Raw genomic sequence first — 15855 nt, 5'->3', positions numbered from 1 at the left:
TTGCAGTCCCACTAGCAAAGTATGAGTGTGCCTTTTCCCCACATCCTCGCCAACACTTATTATTGTTTGTCTTCATAATAGCTGCCATTCCGACTGGAGAATATTTAATATACAAATTGTATAGATACCAATTATCTTGAAATATGCATATTAAAATCATGAAAAAATTTTACACAGTACTCGTGTGTGTGTGTGTGTGTGTGTGTGTGTGTGTGTGTGTGTGTGTTGTTAAAACACTATACAGAAAGACAAGAGGAAAAAGCCCAGGGAAGGAGAAGACACCTAAAACCTTGGAAGAAAGCCAAATGGAGAACCATGTCATTGCTTTAGTTCTGAACTAGGGGAGTCTCGGAAGCCTGCCTGACAGTCGCCCAGATCTCCTGGGTGGGTGGTAGCCTTGTGCAAATCACCACCCACAACTGTGAGGGACCAGGGCTTCCATAGCCTGGGGCAGTAACAGGTGAGCTGGTGGGGCATGAAGACGGGTTTTTTTTTTTTTTTTCCTGGTAGAGAAGAGATTCCTAAAAGGTAATGGTTCATCCCCCAGGACAGTAACTGGATCTGCACGGAGCTGGAGATGGCATTTCTGCCATCCTTTCCTAAGGAACAAGCTGAGATTCTTCTCCTGTGGCCAGTTTCCCCATTAATCTGATGACTTACACCTGGGCATGGGCTGACGAGAAGCCGTGCGTCAGAATCGTGTCCCTACACCTGCCAAGTGGGCAGCAGGGGAGGGCAGCTGGCCCTGATACTGCGCCCAGGAGGGAAGGGCTGGAGGACCAGCAGTAGCAGCTTGTCTGTGACCTTAGGAGGGTGCTGTGTGGCAGTGGTTTTATCAGATCACCTGGTTGAGTAAGCGCAGCATCCCAAAGGCAGGGCCCGGCGTCACCTGGCTCAGGGGAAGAAAGCCCAGCCCCAGTGTGGTCACTGGCCCACAAGCAGCAGGATCTGAATCCAGGCCCCAGGTTGCACACTTCCAGCCCCTCTGCTCCTGCAACCAGGTTGTTTGAGTCAGCTTTGTGTTACTGTGACCAAAATGACCGGCAAGAGCAACTTAGAGGAGAAAAAGGTTATTTTGGGGTATGGTTTCAGAGGTTCATCCATGTTTGGAGAACTCCATTGCTCTGGGCCCGAGGTGAGGCACAACATCAGCCATCATTCTGACCAGAGAAATGTGCTCATTTCACATGCTATGAAGGGACCAAGGCATGGGAGCTGAGGCAGCTGAGGTCCTGGTGACTGTGGGGAGGGCCCTTCCTGGCCATCGCCTCTGGCTCTCTCCTACCTCCTGGGTCCCGGGAGTGACGGCCACCCTCCTGGCCCTGATCCCCCACTCTGCTTGCTGTCACTGCTACCTGGGGGCTCTCACTTATGCCTGAGCTGCTGAAATGACGCAATAAGGACACATGGGGCTCCAGTGGCCAAAGCCCAGCCTTTTTTGTCCTTATCATCCCGACTGTCACTGATGCTAACCCCTGGGCCATCTTCCTTTGTGGCAAAGCAGAGTCACCCAGAAGCTTCTCAGGAGTCCCTGCCCCCAACCTCCCCACGTCTGACCTTCACCCATGGGAGTGAGGGACCTCTCGCTGCTGCTGGCCTGCCTGACGGGCTCGGCCTCTGCCTGGGGCCTGGCTTAGATCTTTGACCATCAGTTCCTGAGACGAGCATCCTTTGCTTTGCATCCTTTACGAGTGGTTTTAGTGCTAGTGTTCCAACCCTTCTGGAATGATCTCAAGTAGTAGCCAGATGCTTGCTGGTAAGGTCATCCAAGGGACTTTTAAATGCTGCAGATTCTTGTGCTCACACCTTGGAAATTTGGATTCAGAAGGTCTGGGGTAGCATCCTTAGGAAGGTCCTTAGGAAGGAAGTGTGTATGTATGTGTGTGTGCGCATGTGTATGTGTGTGTGTGTGTGTATGCACAGGGGAGGGTGGAAGGGAGAAGTCTCTCTACTGACATATTTTATGGCTGAAAAAGAGCAATTTTCTCTGATATGTATCTGTAGTTTATATGTGAAAATGGGAAAGAGTCAGAAAGGGAGAGAGAGAGTGGAAGAGAGAGTCAAATGGCCTCCACAAGGCCAAGTGCTGGCCAGTAGGTAATCTGCCGGCCAAGAGGGGATGATTGTCCTTGCTTTAAGTGATCAGTGTCCAGTGAACTGGAGATGTCTGCGTCACGGGAAGTGGCCGGGGTTTGGCCCAGATTCCTTCTCTGCTCATTGCACATGTCCCTGCACAGAAGCTCTGGCCTGTCTCTGCTCACCTGCAGACGTGTGATGCATGTGTCTCTCTCACAAGGGTCGTCGTGACCTGGAGCACATGCATCCTGGATACCAGCTGCAGGTCACATCACAAGCTTTGCTACTTTGTCATCATCACCAGCATCTCTGGCGGACGGAGAGGGGCAGATGGACACTATGGGAACTTGCATGGATGCCCAGGCCACCTGGACTGGTCTTAAGTCTCCATTAAAAACGCAGGCAAAGCAAGGTGTCCTCACAGAGGTTGTAAACACCAAATTCATGCCCGGGAGGCTCTGTTAATGTCCACATAAGCTGGAACAGCCTGAGAGAATGTGTATGCGTTATCCTCCCTGCTTTAGGGGACTATTTGTGACCCCTGGTTGGCCAGTAATTGGACAAGTATATTTGAATCCTAAAAGTCAACTTAAATCTATTTTCCAAAAAGGATCAGATTGTTATTAATCACTGAAAAAAATGGTTGGCTTAGTTCAGAACGAATCTTTTCAGGTAAATTTCACTTTCCTCATCGAAATCGAAAGCCCGGTTAACACCCACTTGTCAAACAATTACTGAAACCCTCCAGTGGAGCCTTGCCAGTTGCAAAGTCAAGCAGAGGTCCAGTTGCAGCCTTCTGCTTGTGAGCCGTCCGCCCCCTGCTGGTGACCAAGAAGACAGCACCACTTCCAAGGGCCTTGAGCTAATCAATAATGCTAAGGAGAGAAAAGGAGGTCCCCAAAACTTGTTTTGTTGTCTCATGACATTCTTTTATTGCTATCTGTTCTAGAGGAATGAGTGTGTGTGTTGAACTTATTATTTTTATATATTTTCAAAGAAAAAACTCACCAGAGAGCTGAGATTGAATGGAGTGTCTGGCTGAGGAATGAGTGGACAGGAGGCTACACTTTCTCCATCAAGTTCCAAACTTCCTGGGGCACACTTAGGATGCAGTGTGGCCGTGCTGTCAATGATGATAAGGGTGGTGGGGATTTCTGCTCTCGGTGGAATGTGTACCAACTGCCACAGGTTAGATCTGAAACAGTCCTGCTCCTTGGGGCCTCAATGCCTCATAAAGGGGAGGGAAGTATATAATGTAAATAATGTCTGTTAAGCTATTTTGAAATTGATGGGGAAACAGAACAGCATACTTTTAAAGTAGAAAGATTATCAATAGGTACCACTTGCTGGGAAGTTTTAAAGTACTTGGTGTTAACTATTACCATAGCAGATGAAAGTGGAAAAAATCTACACCTGAGCGAGAAAGAAAAGCTAATTTGATAGATGAAGGAGATCTCCAGTTCTCTTAGGGTGTCAGTGACTAAAGTGACCGACAGAGACAAGAGTTAGAATGCAGAAGCTTCACCAGCAGGACACCAGGGTGTCAGGGCAGTGGGGTGAGAGAAGGCATACTGTTATTTTTGTTACAGCGGGCACAGAAGCTCTTTAACCTGTCAAACATTTTTTGGGGTCCTTAAGGTGGCCAGGCACTGTCCTAGACACTAGGGACATTGGTGAAGAGGAGAATTGAGGAATAAACAACGAAGATCCCTGCCTGTGGGCTTCCATGTGGGAACAGTGACTTTCAGCTCACACAGTGGCTTTCAGGCCCTGAGGCAGGTACCACACATGAGTTATTTCATTAAGTCCCCCCAACTTCACAGTGTCCTGTGTCATGGGGACAACATTCACGTAAGGATGACCAGCCAGGGTTCTGCAGAGAAACAACCACATAAGAAAGACCTGCGGGTTCACTCTAAGGCCTGGCGAGGGCGGAAAGCCCATCCTCCCTGGCCTCCAGCGCATCCTGCTTGGCCTCAGACCCCCCCCCCCCACGCCCCACGTGAGGCCGAGCAGCTGGTTCTTGCAGCAAGAAAGGAAGCGTGAGCCCCGATACCGCGCGCTTGGCACCTGCGTTTGACCCAGGGGCATCGGCCAGGGAGCCTCGGTGGAGCCCACCAGCCCCTTCCGCACTAAGGCCACAGCATTGACGTGCAGGGACATAGGCTGTCCACGAGACCTCTCCTTAGCCCACGATGCAGGCTTATGGCCACCAGGGCCCCCTTTCCAAACCTGCTGTTCTCAGAAACGCCCTCTGGGGACATGCCCTGTGGTCTCAGCCCGGGCTGCGGTCCTGATGGGGCTTCCCTCGAGGCGCATGCTCCCCCCCTCCCCCCAGGTCATTTCTTTTTTGTTTTGCAGAATCTTGTGTTTAACGGGGTCATACGTGTCACTGAGTGTGGCCTGCTGTTTTGATGCCAGCGCCACTGCGCAATAACCAACCAAGGGCGGTTCAGCTCTGCGGCGTGTGAATGTCGCGTTGCCTTAGGGATCCAGCGCCCTCTGGCGGCCAGCGGCGCTGCGCAGCCCTCCCTCGCCTGCTCCTGCAGAGAACCCCAACCGGAGGGACCGGAGGACTGGGCGCGTGTGCTTGTATGGTATGTGTGGGTGTGTGGTGTGTGGGGCCTGTGTGTGGTGCGAGTGTTGTTTATGTGCCGTGTATGGCGGGTCTGTGGTAGTGGGCAGTGTGTGGGGCGAATGCAGGTAGCACTTGGGGTATAGAGTGTGTGTGCCATGCTGTGTGGTGTGGTGTGTGTACGTGTGTGAGTGACATTACCCAGTGGTTCTGCGGCTTGCCGATGGTCCCTGGCACACAGGGCACACACTGGGAACCTCAGGCCAGGGACTGCCCTGGAAGCCTTGGTGGATCAGGTGCCAGGATCCTGAGACCCCTTGGCATCTGAAGCTCTTGGGACACCTTGTCACTCCTGGGGAGGTGGGGGCTTTGGGAAGGAGGTGTGGTCTGCTGGGGCCCAGGCGGGAGAGCTCAGGACTTGTAGTGTGACATGGGTGGACCCAGACTGGAGGGAGCCCCCTGCTGGTGGGCTGTAGCAGGGCGGGTGATGCTCATTGTGGAGTGACAGGCCCAGAAGAAAAGAGAAGTGTCTCAAGACAGGGAGGGTCCCAAAGAAAAGGGACCTGATCTGTGGTAGGGTCTGTCGGAGGGGCGGGATGTCCTGGGGGGTATGTCCTAGGGGGTATGCACCAGGTGTCAGTGCTGCAGTGTGATGGGGTCGCCCCTGGCCAGGACTCAGGGTGAAGTATGGCTTGGACCCTGCAGTGTGGGGAGGTGGAGCTTTCCAGAGGCCAGACTGGATTAGTTCTCATGCCAGCATGTTGTCACCAAACAGGATGGCTTCTCTGTCCCCTCCCTTCTCTCTACATACCCACCTGCCTTCTGCTTTCCTCCTAAGAAAACCACTGTGAGGCCCCCATGAGAAGCTGAGCCCATGATGTACCATGTTTGACTTCCCGAACGGCAAGCCGTGCTTTCCTGTAGAAATCACCACCTCCTCTGTCCTGTAGGCAGCAGACAGCAGACCAGGAGAGCGTCTGTGCGTGTGCACGCACGTCTCATTTGTCTTTCAATCTTATCTTTCCTTTTCTCTGTAGTGCTTGACATTTTTAGCATTCAGCCATGAAAAACTCGAACCCCAAAGTTTTACATTCTGTAGTATTTTATGACTTATAAAATGCCTCACATTCATTCTCATTTCATTATTTATGGTTCAGAAGATCTTACGGGCCCCGTGTGGCAGCGGGGAGAGGGCTGAACGCGGTTGAGTGACTTGCCTGGAAGTGCAGAAGATCAAGCTGATTTGTGTGACGACCGGCCCAGGGCCATTTCTGTCCCCCCCAGAGCAAGCCTTTTTTCACAGGCTAAGTGCTTTGGAAACGCACTATGGAGAGGCTAGTGCTGTCCTTGGCATTTATTTAGCTGCCCGAGATGGACTGCAGGCTGGGAGGCTGCGCCGGCCTTAATGGAGATCTATCACAGCCCTCCTGTCCCGCGTGCACATCCATTTAGGCTGTGCGTCCAGAGTCAAGGATTCTGCACAAGTGACATCAATAAAACTGTTTTACTTAAACCAACAAGTGATTCGAGAAGCACACTCCCATATAACTAGGGAGCTAGATCTCCAGGAATAGTAAATCTCACCGGTCCCCAGTTCAAGGACTCTGCTCCTATAACTGCAGGAAGTGGCTGGGAGGTACGTGAGGAGAGGCACAGAGGCAAAGCATCCAGAAGAATCGAGGCTGTCTGGAGTGGTTGCTGCTTCACTCCCATCTGGGGAGGCTCTTAGCTGAGCCTCTGGTGACAAAGCACCAGAGCCCCTGGGTAGGATTGGGGGTTAGTGACAGTCATTTGGAGAGGAGAATCCCATCTTCACTGTTGGCTCCAGGCCAGCTGTCCCCTCTCAGGGCTCTGTACATCCATTCCTCTGCCCACTGAGCTCCTCTGTGGAGGCCAAGGTGAACTCTCGCTCCCTGGACACTCTGTTCCCTGCTGTGTTCCCAGGGAATGGCACCACTTGCCTCCCAGTCAGAAATCCAAGCATCGACACTAACTGGCCACTTCACAGCCTGTCTTCTGATTTGCCGCCAGGCTCTGTGGCTGCTCTGTGGCTTTGGCCTCAAGCCTACCCCTCCTGGGCCTCGCCAGTCCAGCTGTGCGGCATCACATGCAGCTGCTGCAAGCCAGGCAGAGAATCCCCACAGAGGACTCCAGTGTTCAGTCACTAAGAGTTTTGTGCATTTGAAAGAGAGCCCCCGGAGTGCCGCTCTGCCTGGCAGAGATGGCGCTTCTGAGCCACATCCTCATAAGATGGACCCAGGGTTTCCAGGGTCAAGCACAAGGCAGGCCACATGGAATGGGGCAGCTGTGTCAACGGGCAACACAGATCCCCAGGCTCCCACCACTGTGGCACTGTGGCCTCTTAAAACCGTGGCCCCGTGGTGGTGGTGGCAGGAGAGGGGGGAATTGTTTGGGGGCAGATGAAGGATCCCCGCGTGGTCCACAGGCGAACTGCTTGGCCTGTGGGTGTGAGCCACAGATGCGCTGCTGCTCTGCTGGGACCTCCTCCTGGTGTTGGCAGAGAGCAGTGGGCAGGGCTCCCAGTGGGCAGCGCTGGAAGTGCACTCGCTGGAAGTGCACAGCGCTGTTCGTGTCTCTTCAGGGTTCATGTCTGGAAATCCACTCACCACGGTGACCACGTTAGGAGCTGGGGCTGTTGGGAGGTGAGGAGGTCAGGAGGGTGGAGCACTCTCGAATGTGATTAGTGTCCTTATACAAGGAGCCCCAGAGAGCAGCCCCGCCTCTTCCACCACGTGAGGGTGCAGCGAGAAACTGAGTCCTCACCAGACCAAGCTGCTGCCGACGGATCTTCCACTGCTCGGCCTCCAGAACTGGGTGAAATAAATTCCTGTTGTTTTAAGCTACACAGTCCGCGGTGCTCTGTTTCAGGGCTCCAGATGCGAGCAGTCAGCAGCTGACTACATGCTCAGTGTGAAAAGAAAAGGGCCGAGCCAAGAATAGATGCAGACTCACAAGCAGGGCAGACATCTTGGTGACTAGTAAGATGACTGAGGGCCGGTAAGACCAGGGCTCTGCAGAGCAGGCAGGTGGACCCGCCATGGAGAGGGCTTGAAGCAGGAACATCCAGGTACTCACGTCAATGCCCACAGCACGCATTGAGAAGCACCCTTAAACAACTAGGCGGGCAGAAGACCCGGCTCCGGGACCTGGCCCACCTCATTACTGGCCACAAAGCCCTGCTTCCAGAGCGGAGCAGCACTGGTGGCAAGATGTGAGCCCTGCGGGCCCTGCGGTCTGCATTTCCTCACTAAGGTTGGGGTTGCCACTGTCCCTGCCCCTGTCCAAGCTGCTGTCAGCCGAGGCAGCCCTGAGTTGCTAGTGTGGCCCTCTGAGGTCATGTTGGTCACAGAGACGCCCTGGAAGGGGAAGGAGTCCATCCTGACGGGAACCGGCCCTCTTCTGGGCATGGGTTGGCCTTTCCTGATGCAGAGCTTCAGGCGGCTCTACCATCTGACGCTGGCAGGACCCTGCACGGCCCTGCACGGGATCAGTAGCAAAGGAGCTGTCCCAGTGGGGACATGACCACTCTGTCCTTCCGCGTGTCACACTTCCCAGAAGCTGTGGACTGGTGAGAGGGATGGGCCAGCTCCCACCTGCAGCTGGAGCTCCTCACTGTGTGACAGGGTGCTGGCCCCTATGACAAAGTGTAGGCCCTACTCCCAGAGCCACCGCACGGCTCCACACTGCCAACCAGCAGAATCTAACCGTCCAGGAATCAAGGGATGAAGGAGGAACGGCCTCACCTGGGAATCTCTGCTCCCCTGTGCAACGTGCCCTGCAGATACAGGGCCCTGGCTTGCACGTCTACAGAGAACCCACGGAGAGTTCTGGTAAGCTCAGTCAGGGCAGTCATCTGGACACCTCGAGTTCCAGTCTCTAAGTGACTCACAGGTGAAGCAAAGGGACAGGCCCTCATGGGGGGTGGGTATGAGAATGGGCAGGGTACATTGGGCACCTGGGAGGTGCACTGTGGCTTCTCTGGTACTCCGCGGCTGATTTTGACAACGCTTAGTCAGGTTCAGTGGTCATGGCTTTAGAATGGCATACAATCAGGAATGGGGACCACTGGGGTGACCACCAGGTAAGCCACTAGAGGTTCTCATCTGAGAGAGGGTCTAGAGTGGTCGTAGCAGGGGGACCACTGGAGCTAGCTGCAACCCAGAGACCCCCGCAGCAGTGTGAACTTCTGCTCACCTCTCCAATCTCCATTTGCAAGTCTCCCTAGTCTCTTCCCTGCTTAAGAGGCAGAGGTCTGGGCAGCATCAGGTGGACTGTAGTGGACACTGAGACTGACCAGCTCCCTGCTCCAGGATTCAGAGAGTTGCTTCCTCAGCCACCGGCTTCGTCGGCAGCTCACAGCTCCCAGCTCCCCACCAGGTCCCTGACGAGGAACTGCCCTCAGCCTAAGGAAGCTGCTTTACCCCCTGGGCGTGGAGCAGAGGGAGGACAGTTCATGCCCACGGGGTGCCATCCTGCCCTCCTTCCTGGTGAAGAATGGCTCCGAGGGACTGTCCCAGCTCCAGCACTCCTGTGGGCTTGGCTGCTGCAACCCACGGCAGTTCCCCTTCTCTCTGTCCAGCCTCCCTTCCTTCCCGCTGCAGAGTGCGGTCCCCCAGGCACCCCAGTAACAACCGTCCACCACCAGGTCTCAAGAGCTCAGAGTTTCTTCCTGGAAAACACGACCTGGGGTTCTTATTATCACTGGTGACCTTTGAAAGCACCAATCTGATGAGGTCGACCCCGTGGAGTCCGTGGGTGATTTCTCACTGCCCTGGACTTCAACCCTGCAACGTGACCGGTCAGCCTCTGCTGGCCTCTGCTTACTTCTCCAGATCAGGCTGTTCCCGCTGTCACTTCAGGCCATGATTCAATGAGCTGCTTTCCTGTCCGTGGACATGCCGCTCTGGCATCTGGAGAACTCTGCACGCCTCCTTTCTTTCCCTAGAACACCCCAAAGTCCCCTCTGTGCTTGGACAGCTGATCCTTAAAAGTCTCAATTTTCACCTCTTTCAGGGAAAGGTTTTTATGGTTTGGATGTGGGGAGTCCCTCAAAGCTCACGAGGGAGACAATGCATGAAGTTTAGAGGAGAAACTACTGGATTATGAGAGCTCTAATCCAATCATTGGATCAATCCCTGGTGAGGTTGGCTGAGTTGTGACGGAAGGCAGGTGGGGTGCAGCTGGAGTAGGGGTCCCTGGGGGCCTGGACTTGGGGTGTGTACTTTGTGTCTGGAGAGTGGAGACCTCTCTCTCTGCTTTCTGATCGTCATGTGAGCTGCTTCCCTCTGCCACCCTCTCCTGCCATGATGTTCAGCCTCGCCTGCACCCTGAGGCATGGAGCCTGCTGTCTGTGGACTGAGACCTCTGGAACCTTGAGCCCTTAAATAAACTTTTTCTCCTATAATTGTTCTGGGCAGATTTTTTAGTCACAGCAGCAAACAGTGGACTAAAACATGTTTCCTTGAAGCTCCCAGGTGACTGATGTCATTTCTATGCATCCACAGCCTCCTATCCTTCCTCTCTTGCTCCTCTCAGAGCACAGCAATTAATGATCTGTTCAGTTGCTTCTTCTGCTGCACTAGATTATGAACGTCCCGAGGTCAGAGGCCAGATCTGTCGTCCTGAGTGCTCAAGATGCTGCAGGTGATGCATGCACAGGATGGACACCGTATGAATACTTAGGGAACATCCCTATTACTCCTTTTTTCCCATTGGTTAGAAGAAATAAGAGTTAGCTGAGACACAGTTGGAAGGTCTATAATGTAGGGAGTGTGTTGCACGCAAAGTGAACCCAAATTCCAAGCCTCCGTGTCACTACAGTTGAGAGCTTGTCTCCTCCCAAATTTGTGAATTAATTGCTCATAAGAGTAATAAGAGAGGAGGAGGCCAGGAGGGTCCACCTTCATCACCTTGATGGGCAGGTTTTGTGCCCCCCCCACTTTTTTTTTGGTACCAGCGATTGAACCCGGGGGAACTTAAACACTGAGCCACATCCCAGCTTTTTTTAATATTAAAAGTTTTTTTTTTGTAGTTGTAGATGGACAGAATGCCTTTATTTTATTTGTTTATTTTTATGTGGTGCTGAGAATGGAACCCAGGGCCTCACACATGCTAGGCAAGCACTCTGCCACTGAGCTACAGCCCTAGCTCCCTGTTTAATATTTTATTAGAGTCAGGGTCTCGCTGAGTTTCTTAGGACCTTGCTAAGTTGCTGAGGCTGGCTTTGAACTTGCGATCCTCCTGCCTCAGCCTCCTGAGCCACTGGGATCACATGTGTGTGCTACTGTGTCCAGTGGGTTGGGGCCATTTTAAAGGACTGTGTTTGCCCCCCTCTGGCCCTTTTGCCTTCCACCATGGGATGATGTGGCAAAAAGGTTGTCACCAGACGCCAGCCCCTTGCTTTTAGCTTCCTGGCCTCCAGGACTGTGAGCCAGTGAATTTTATTTATTATTTATTATTTGACTTGTCACAGGATGGAAAGCTGGCTAACACAGGCCCGCCTTTCTGTGTGGCACACACTGACGGGCGCTGAGGAGCTGGGTGGCTGCCACTTCCTTTGACAAGCCGCGTACTCCAAGGTTTGCAGCCCCTACTGTAGGCCTGTGTATGACTGTGCCCAGGCTAAGGTTCTGATCTGTTTTTGTTATTGCAGTTTTATTAGGAAAGACAGCACAAAAGTGAACTATGTCTTTGTCTCCTTATCAAAATGCTGGGAGTCCCTGATTTGAATCAAGGATTTTGTTCCTGTAAGGGTCTGGTCTCTGCTGGCGTTGGAGTTTTCCTTCCAGTCCCTCTTTGTCAAAGCAGAGGGCCCGGGAAGAAAACTTGACAGGCCATGTTGCTGCTTCACGGGGCTGACGTGGTCCACGGTCCCACCTGCTGCAGCTCCCACACGCCTGGGCACCATGACCACCTGGTGCTCATCAGCTCTGTTGCTCTATGGGCCTCTCTCCCTCCCTAGCCCTGGCCCATAATCATAGTTTACCACACAAAGTTGTGATGGGGCTAAAAACCAGAGGGTGCATTTGGAGGAGCCTTGTGAACACGTCCTCTGCAAGTGTACAGGGTCCCTGTCATCCCAGGCAAGACGGTGGCTTAATCTCCCACTTCAGGGGTCGGTGGAGGGAACCGCGTTTGACGATGGGAACCTTACTTTTCAAATGATTACTGAGACGGAACCCAGTCTGGAAGCGACTGTCCATCTTTTTAGAGGTGGTTTTTCAACCTCCTGGGGAAGAGAAAGGTGTGAGGATGAAGGAGGGAGTCATCATTCATCCAATCAGTGAGTACCGACCATGTGCCAGGCCCTGGGGGATACGGACAAGCAGGTGCAAATTCTGCACTAGCAAACTCAGCCTTCGGGGGAGAGAGAGGAACACACTTCAGTTGTCTCAAGGCTTAGAGGAGGCAGTGGGGTGGGCAGTTGGCCTCACAGAGGAGGGGACATCTAATCTGGCTCTTGAGGGTTCAGTAGGAGCACAGTGGGCAGGGATGGGCACATTCCTCTTAGACACAGGAGGATTATTAACCAGAGAGAGCAGTCGCTGTTCCCAAACCACTTGATCAGGGATAACCACTGAAACTGATTTCCTTTGTGGCTTTAGAGAGCATCATTAAAACTCAAGATGTCTCAGTTTGCCCTTCCGCTAAATAGGGAGAGTAGTAACGTCAACGACTTAGAACCACTGGGAGGGTGCATTGATCTATGTGGTTTGCGAGAGCGAGTGGCTAGTTATTAGAGAGCCTCTGGGGAACATGGGAGGGAACAGAACAGGGGAGGAGAACAAGCCGGCGAGAGCCAGAAGAGGTGCACAGGACCGGATTCTCATTAGCTTGAGATGGATTGATCTTCTGTCACTGATTTCCCAAACTCTCAGCAGTTTCAGCTTAAAGATTGTTCAATATTTTAAAACCAATTTAAAACCAATTCTTGAGTTTGCTTTTTTTTTTGAAAAAAAAAAATTATTGCATGAATCAAAAAATGCATTAAGTTTTGAGTCAAGCTGCCCAACCCATGGGAAAAGCTGATTGGGCCCCAGGGGAAATGACTTGCCAGGCTGGAGAGGGTAATAGCCAAGAACAGAAACCAGTCACCTCTAGAGGAAGAGAGTGGAGAGCAGCCATGAGTGGCTAAGAGGAAAAAAGTTACAGGCGAACTGAATGGGAAAGAAGATGTGGAGAGGACCAAGGAGGATAGTTTGTTGTATTAGCAAAACTCGGACATCCAGGAGCTTCTAATGCGTGCACTTCCAGGGGCCGGGTGAACTTTGGATGGTCAGAGGTGCATAGCATGGTCCTTTCAAAGGATTGGGTCAGTGGAAGTTCAGAGGCCATCCTCCATGAGATCTCTGCAGACTGAGAGAAATGTAGGGGATAGAAAGTAAGGGGTTCCCTTAAAACCCAGACCCTCATTCTACTACCCAGTGGACCTGGCCTTAGCGTTGGTGCTGTAGCTTGTTGGGTTCAGCAACCAGGGCTGAAATAAGGAGGCTTTGGAGCCCTGGCAAACTGGTTCACAGAGCGTGATTCTTTTCCCTCCACTGCCCTGACCTGCAGGGCTGACTCTCATGAGCTGTGTCCCCAGGGGCTGGTTTCTCACTGGACCTGGCCAGTGGGAGGCAACAGTAAGAGCGCAGAAGGTGGAAGAGAGAAGTCGAGATGTCCTCCCACATTCTTGGCCTGCTTGGAGCCCATTTCTGGCAAAGCTGGACCCTCTGGGGTCACTCCTCCTGTCACGAGGCCCCTTTCTCTGCAGCTCCCACTTGTGGGGTTCACAGAGCCCCGTTTCCTCCACTGGCACCACTGGCCTAGTGAGGTCCCGCTCCCACTGGGCTAGACTCCAGTGGTTTGGTTCTTGTGATCCCACCCCACTGCCGTAGGTCATCCCTCCATTAAGACCCCCTCCACATGCCCGTCTGAGCCCGGGTCACTTCCCTGTGGAGCCCTAATTGATTCAGAGACTTGGGGGGAAATGGCAGCAAACGCAGGCTCTGAGCAGTGGGTGTGGACCCACTGGGTACTCTAGACCTTCTGCTTTAGGTCTGTTGGTCAGTTTGGTTTGTTTGTGAGAGGACAGGAGGCTGGCTCTGTCACCAGGGGCTAGAAGTAGGAGGGGGCTCATCATTGGGAGGACTAGGGGCAGGGCCACCTCGCCCTGGTCTGGACTGGGAGCTCCTCTCCTACGAATTGCTTGAGCACCCTGTGGTGCCCGATGAAGTGATGGAACTGCTATGAGGGCGGGGACTTCATCTGGCTCTTTATTCCCAGGGATCAGAACAATGCCTAACATATCAGAGGTGTTTTAATACACATTTGTCAAGTGGAATGATGCCTCTTGCATTATGGATGCTACCATCCCTCAACAAACATCTCTGAAACGTGTATGCACCAGATTCTCTCTTGGCCTGGGGACTAGGGATGGATGGAAGAGGCTGGTTGAAGAGGTCCCTGCCCCAAAACCTTTGCCCATGCAGTGTCCACTTCTGGAATGGTCTGTCATTCCTAAGCTGCATCCTCTTGACAAGCTAGCTCTGAGCCATCTTCCATGACTCCCGGGAAGTGCTACACAGAGGTATATATTTGCTGTGCTCTGGTTTGGCATGTGGCTGCGATTCTCCGTTTTCCTGTGCGGCTCCCCCATGGCTCCCCTTCAAGCCTCTGAAGGGAACCGTGCTTCACTGCATTTTGCAGGAGAGTCCAGCAGGCTGTGGAATGTGTGCAGATTGACGCATTGCAGACACAGCTCCTTCACAAGGGCCATCTGTGCTCAGGGTCACCTTTCACTTTCTTTTCCCCATTTTTCTAAGGTGAATGTTAAGGTTTTGATTCATTAAAAAGAAGACAACTTCAACATCAAGGATGGCTGGATCCTCATGAGTGAAGAATGAATAGGGTTACAGGGACAGTCAGGTGCCTGGACAGGGTAAGGGCAAGGGACACACTCCTCATCTTACTACTGTTTTCAAAGAAATGATGTCAGCCTACCACTTCCTGGAAGCCTTGTCTCTGTGGTCCGAAGAGCACATGGTGTTAACTGCTAGACTAATCCCATTTCCCAGAACCATGGGCTTTTCTTCCTGGCTGCAGTGACCCCAGGCAGAGGGTCTCAATTCCACTATCATTCCTGCAGCAAGCACAAGAGAGCTCGCATGTGAATTTCCTTGAGCTAAAATAAATCAAGGAGCATTTACCCCTTTGCTATGGAAATGACAGCTTTTTCTAAACTCCTTATACGCTCCTGGTCACCAGTTTAGAAGCCGATGAGAAGGCCCAGTTCACTAATGACATTTACTTGGTTATGCTGATTTTGGATAAACACATCCGCAGAATACCTTACAGGAATAGCTCCTCTATGCTCTGGTTTGGGATCACTTAGGTCTTTAATATTCCTTACTATAAAATGAAAATGTTATAGAATTTGTATGTCTGTTTACTAGGATCCTATCAAGGAAATGGCTAGAGGATTTATCTGCATGGAGTTAGTGTTTAGACCCTTGTTAACATCTAGATTAAGAGAAAAATAATGAGTAAATTCATCAACTGTGCTGAGCTCTTGACTTCTTTCCCCTAAGATTTGGTCGATCATAATTAATAAATTAGACACATTTGCATTTCCCTGAGCCTGGTATAGCACACTGGAAAGTAAGCCTCAGGAAACACGATATTTACTTAATCAGGACTGGAACGTAGTTTAGCATAGTTCATGATATTGCTACAAATGCCAGCCTTCCACATTCCGGTATCCCCGTACACACAGCCCCTAACTTTCGATGGTTTTGATTTTTCTACCTGATGCGGTAGAAACTGTGTTTGGAATTGTGAATTTTGATCTTTTCCTGGCTGGTGATATGTGGTGCCGCTCTCTCTGGAGATGCTGGACAGCAGTGGTAAGCTACGGCTCCCAGTAAGTCCCCGGATCACCCGTGTCCCAGACGGCAGTGTGCACAGTAATGTTTGGCAGGTGAGATGTGTTCAGGGCATTTTTGAATTTACACTATTATCAACTTAGAATGTTTATCAGATTCTGTCCTCATCACACGGGGAGGACCATCTGTGCATGTCACCCAGAGTTTTCACCAAAAATTTGCAATGAGTCAGGTATGGTGACACACGCCTGTGGGGGCGGTCACACTGAATGGCTTGCATTTTCCTTCCTGTGATTGGTAGAGGCTCTGTCGGTCACT

General features: G+C 52.1%; 1 protein-coding gene across 2 annotated transcripts in view; it reads right to left on the bottom strand.

Moving 5' to 3' along the window:
• Prkn (parkin RBR E3 ubiquitin protein ligase) overlaps positions 1-15855 on the bottom strand; it is a 1240480-nt gene that overhangs the window by 11747 nt on the left and 1212878 nt on the right. The gene's annotated exons all lie outside the window — the stretch shown is intronic.

This window comes from Callospermophilus lateralis, chromosome 6 (genome assembly GCF_048772815.1).
Source record: "Callospermophilus lateralis isolate mCalLat2 chromosome 6, mCalLat2.hap1, whole genome shotgun sequence".
Taxonomy (NCBI): Eukaryota; Metazoa; Chordata; class Mammalia; order Rodentia; family Sciuridae; genus Callospermophilus; species Callospermophilus lateralis.
The sequence above is the reverse complement of the archived record's forward strand: the minus strand, read 5'-3'. Positions and strand labels throughout refer to the sequence as shown.